The following is a 6,000-nucleotide window of genomic DNA, read 5'->3' as shown; positions in this document are numbered from 1 at the left end:
GGTGGGTCTCTTCCAACCTGGTTATTCTATGATTCTATGAAAAGAAGTGTGGCCAGCAGGTCAAGGGAGGCGATTCTGCCCCTCTACTCCTCTCTTATGAGACCTCATCTGGAGTACTGTGTCCAGTTCTGGAATCCTTAATGTAAGAAGGATACGGAGCTGCTGGACAGGTCCACTGGAGGGATACAAATATGACCAGAGGGCTGGAGCTCCTCTCATATGAGGACAGGCTGAGTGAGTTGGGGTTGTTCAGCCTGGAGAAGGCTCCAAGGAGGTCTTATAGCGACCTTCCAGTACCTGAAAGGGGCTACACGAAAGCTGGAGAGGGACTATTCATAAAGGCTTGTGGTGATAGGACGAGGGAGAATGGATATAAACTGCAGAGGGGCAGATTTAGGCTTGATATAAGGAAGAATTTCTTCACCATGAGAGTGGTGAGACACTGGAACAGGTTGCCAAAGGAAGTTGTGACTGCCCCATCCCTGGAGGTGTTCAAGGCCAGGTTGGATGGGGCCTTGGGCAGCTTGATCTAGTGGGATGTGTCCCTGCCCATGGCAGGGGGGTTGGAACTAGATGACCTTTAAAGTCTTTTCCAACCCAAACTATTCTAGGATTCTATGACAACCCACGAGCATTAGGGTGGGTCTAGTAAGTTTATCTGCTTTCAAAAAAATAGAAGGTCAATGTTCATCTATGCCCTAGTAACACATCGGATTATTTTAGGCTTATGTACCTGAATAGGAGCTTTCTTACACAAATCAGTTGTCTGCAGATTCGTTATCCTAAAGTAGCCCACAAAACAAAGCAGCTCACAGCAGCCTCAGGGCTATGAGGATGAACAGTCCCTGCACTTTCCTCAGCATGCAAGAGCACCCTCACCAAATTATCAGCAAGAATAAACGTGCTCCACAGCAACAACTTCACATTGTTCAACCATCCTTTGATATGCAGTCAAATTCCCTCCCACTCATTCACTGTCTATGTGCATTCCTGATCAAAAGAGAGGTCTATGTTTTCAAATGTTTCAGTTTGGGAACACAGCTTTGGGCACCAAAAGTCTGATTTTCAAAGGGAAAAATAACCTGCAGTTCTTGAAACTCAAAGCAGCGTTGTGAGCATGTACTATTTCCGATACTCAAGATCTAGACTACAATAAGGAGCCTAAGCACCAAAGAGCTGGCCTGCAGCTTCCCTTCAATTCTCTTTGCATCAAATTATTCTTCTTCTAACACAAAAATAAGATTTCTTACAGACATACTGCCTGAATGGGATATTCACAAAACCTAATGTATGTTATCAAATAAATTAGCTCATAAATTAAGATAAGGAATGACTAACAACCATTTCGTTACTAGTGAGAAGATAAGTAACTCATTATTTTAGTTCCAGATAGATAACAGTACAAGCTGTCCTATACAGCACTGTTTCACAGACTAGTTTAAAACTCACAACATGTCTGTGACATCTGCCTTCTGTGAACAGACTTGTGGCCTCATCCTTTGAAAACATAAAATGAGAAAGTGTGCTCAGAGTAAATTTGCTTAAAAATTCAATAAAAATACCTTAAAACACTGGCAGAAGTTGCACAGCCTGAAGGCAAGGAACTCCTTCAGTAATGTTTCTAGCTAATGTTTCTGAAGCATGCAACAAAGGAATAAAATTTCATAAACAAGTTGCAGAAAAAGCATGACTATTCTTGCCTGTTGTAAGCATCTGAGACCATAATCCCTCTATGCAGGGCTGTACTCTGCCTCCTTCGTACCTTGTTCCTGATGCTCTACTGGAAGATGCTCTACTGATTACAGCAGGAGAGAAGCTGAAATTGGGATGAAAGAAGTGTATAGATATGTGTGGACATGGCGTTAGAACAAAATGAAGAAAAAAGCTGTTTGAAGCATAGTTCAGTAGCACTTTTCTGGAGCTCAAACCAACACCCTTCGAAAAAGCAACAGGAAAGCAAATAAATCACTGTAATTTATTTACACTAACTTTTTTTTAATAGCTCATTCTGATTCTTTTTGAGTAGCATCTCACAAACCTGGTTGTTAAGTATAAATTAAAACTATTCAAGAGGTAATATTTGAAAAGCATTTTTGCACCCACAGATGAATGCTGCTGTATAATATGAACATTGACATATTTGACAAGGCAAGAGAGTTAAGTGTGATACAGAGTCAGACTAAAGATTTTTTTCTTGTCTGAAAAGCCCTTGTTTTGTTACTAATATTAGAGCTACAGAGGCCTATTTGACAAAAAGCACCTCCTAATTTGAGAGCTGTAGCTCTTAAGCTCCATAGTAGCAGCTATTTACCTGGTTGGCTCACTCTTCACAAAATGTGCCCATTAAGCTCAAGGTATAAAGCCAAAAAAAATAACAGCTACTCTACTGAGCATGACTGAACAAGCAACTGTGCTGGTATGTGTTTGATAAGAGACAATAGAGGAAAAGGAGATAAACCTTGGAATGTAAGACAGGAGTTTAAGTATTTCATTTAGAACAATAGAGAAAGCTACTATTGACTTCATTGGGAATAACTTATAGCATCACAAATTCTCTGTGATTGCAGGTGTTCGGAGGATTTTCCCTGAGGGAAGCTTTATGATATATATATATGTCCATACACAACACCAGTTTATGTAAAGAGAATTTATGCACACATACTCAGCCGAGAGTAAATTTTAGCCCTTTTCTTGTTCCCTGACATTATACAAGCATTTTCCCAGCTTGGCAGGGCTAAATTAAATTGGGCAACGTTCTGTGTGTGTTTGATGTCTGCTAAATGAAGTGAGCTTCCAATTCGTCATATTTACTCAAGCTCACTCAACTCTAGTAAAAATTAAAATGTTCCAGTTAATTTAACGAGATAATTTAGCTTTCTCAAATCTTTCTTGCTGAACATTTGTTCCTGTTTAGAAGTCGGGGGTATGTGCTGCCATGTAATTCTTTGGACAGCTCTGAGGACTTAATAGCAGACATTCTAGACAGTGGACTGACATTGTATTTAATCCAAGCAAGCCTCTGAGCTGCCACTGGAGAGGGGAAGTCTAGGATCAGGCCCTTTTGATTCATTATTTCAGGAAAAGGGATTACACGAAAAAAAGCCATGGAATATTTAGGAGTTAATCAGGGTGGCTAAGGTAGCAGTTGGAAGGTGAGAAGGAAAAAATTGCCATTTTGAGCAACTTGGATACAAACAGAAAGTAGGCAAGGGCTCCAAGAACTAAAATAATCAAAGTATCCACACATAAAGCTCCTCATGCTTAATATTTGGAAATAACAGTTCTTTCCTGAGATGAATGTCTGCCTTGATCTTGCAACTCTATTTCACGCCAATACAAACAAAGAAGCCAAAACATCATGCAATATTAGCAGTACAGATGTGATAAAGACCACTGAAGTTAATACTCAATGAAATGAACCAAGGCCTGGAATTTAAGATTGGCCATACCTCTAACGCTGAGATTTACTCACAAGTATTTGGATGATTCTCTTTGCAAACTGGCATCGTTAAACATTATCTGTAGACGTGAGCACCAAAAAGGCAAAAAAGGCATAGTAACTACCAAGCTCAGAAATCCTCTCTTTACCAAAGAGCAGGTCACTCAGCAGGCTGAGTGGTAGATATCAGCACCGAAACATCTGCTGCATAACAGATCCTCAAAGATCCAATGTACCAGATTGTGGACAATACCAAAAACTCTTTTCTTCCATTCATTTGGAGCTACTCTAAAATTGGGGGTAGAACAAGGGTTACTTTTACTAACTGGTTGTATTGAATCACAGTCAGATACCGAGAACCTGCTCTACCAATCACAATGAACTCCACAAACAGCTCAAAGACTTTTTCAATAATTTGTAGTGACTGAAAGGACAGAGCAGCAGACTCTGCGTAGTCTTTCTTCTCCCCAGAGGAGACAGGCTGTTAATAATCTGCATCACACCTCCCTCTGTGGAAGCTGGAAGACCAGGGATGCCACAGACACAAGGTGTTGGTGCATTTGGCACTGTTTACCACTTCTGTGCACTTAAAATACTAGTCTCTCTTTGCATGGAGGATATAGGAAACCTAGCAAGATCAGCCTCCTAGTAGAGCTGGATATCTAAAGCTAAGCAAACCAGTTTTAATCTCACATACAGGTGCCTTCAAACACTCTGCTTTCAGTCTTTCTCCGTTTTCCTATAAGACTGTGGAAGACACAGTTATGGTTCGATAAGAATTTATTAAGCATCTAAGCAGCCTGGCAACAACAAGTATACTCTGAAGAACATGCAGACAAGCAAACTGCAAAAAGCTAGCACACAAAAGCAGAGCAATTTAAGCAAAAGGGTGCTGAGACTTGAGTAAAATTACATCTATGTGCAACTCTTGCTGTAGAATCAAAAGCAATGCAGAATGCACCTGGTTTCATTACACAAACCTCGGCACAGGTTTGTCAAAAGGTTTGCAGATCTGGAAAAAAAGAACTGAGAATAGCTTAGGATTTTAAAACAAAACCAGGAGCTGATGAATACTTTCAACAGCAAAGGATGGTTATGGTTCACCCTTGGAGAGATGTAAGTTAGATGGGTGAAGTGGTGGCATGATAGTAAATGTATTTTAATGCCCAAATATATCCATTTTTTCAGTGCGTGGGGTTTTTTGTTTTTATTTTTATTTTTTTTCATTCTAGTGAGCCTTAACGTCCATTCGGAAAGGCAGATAACACAAACATCAATAACAGTAGTATTGAATTGCCGTGAAAAAGCAGCAAATTTGACTGCAAAAAATAGAAATACCATTAAATGATTTTACCAATGATAAAGTAATTTCAAAAATACATTACTATATCTGATTACTTATGAGCAAAACAGATAATGGACAGATAAATAGGGAGCTGATAAAAAAAAGATAATTAAGAACAACCAAGTACCTAAAAAGAACCCTCAACCATCACCTGAGGAGAACTTTAAAGCATAGAGTTATTTACATTAGAAAGGACACATAAGAAGGCTGTGATCCAAGTATGGAAATTGAATAGCTGGGAAAGGTTAGAAGCTTCACCTAAGAACTAGGGATTTACTGAAATGAAAAGATGGCAGATGCAACAAGGATGACAAGAAACTTACTATATTTGTTACATAATTAAACCATGGTAGAGAGCTGAAAACAATATTTTCAGTTTTCTGTTGTATAGTGCAGTGTAGTAAAAATGTAAGCAGTATCTATAACAACATCTATGATTGTTATAAAAAATTGAGAACTGGGGATTCTTGAGAAACAGGAACTGGGAATTCTTGAGAAGTTTTTTTCATTTTTCTATTTTAGTTTTTGCAGAAAGAAAGTTCTCATTTCCAACTACTTTGGAGGTTGCCAATACTTGATTTCTTTCAGAAAGAATTTACTGCAATTAAATGTTCTACAAAGTAAAGAACATCCACACTGAAGAGAGAGAATGAGAATTAACGTTTTGTAAAGAATGTTAAATCTTGAGGACTTTTCTGGTTTCAGACACGTGGCACCTCTAGGTGGGAGGGTGCAGGGCTCGAAGGAGCTCCATGTGGTGGGGTTTCTACATTAAGAGTGCAACGGGCTCAAGGCCCAGATAGACCAGCTTGCCAGCCACACACTGCTGACAGGAATTCATGAGATCAGAACTTCAACCTGACTTTTCTATCAGGAACAGGGAAACAGCTTCCTGGAATGCTACTGAAGGCTTGCAGCTTTCTTGTGAATGGAGGAGAGAATTGGTATCAAAGGAATTTGGCAAAATGCTATCCTTTTGTACCCAAGAACCCAAGAACTCCAGTCTGGTTATAAAAATGAGACAACGAAACTGAAGCCAGAAGTGGGGATAGTAGAATGGAATGCATTTTCAGTTCCTCTCAGGTTAGAAAAACACCCCGTTGTTCAGCCTTTGTACTGAAGAAGGAAAAAGTGCACACGCACCAAGTTCATAGACTAAGCATTACTTGAAGCTTTTTCGGATGATGAAAAATGCAGATGAGGTTGATAAGACGAC

This window comes from Phaenicophaeus curvirostris, chromosome 10 (assembly GCF_032191515.1).
Source record: "Phaenicophaeus curvirostris isolate KB17595 chromosome 10, BPBGC_Pcur_1.0, whole genome shotgun sequence".
Lineage (NCBI taxonomy): Eukaryota > Metazoa > Chordata > Aves > Cuculiformes > Cuculidae > Phaenicophaeus > Phaenicophaeus curvirostris.
Note: the sequence above shows the minus strand (reverse complement) of the source record.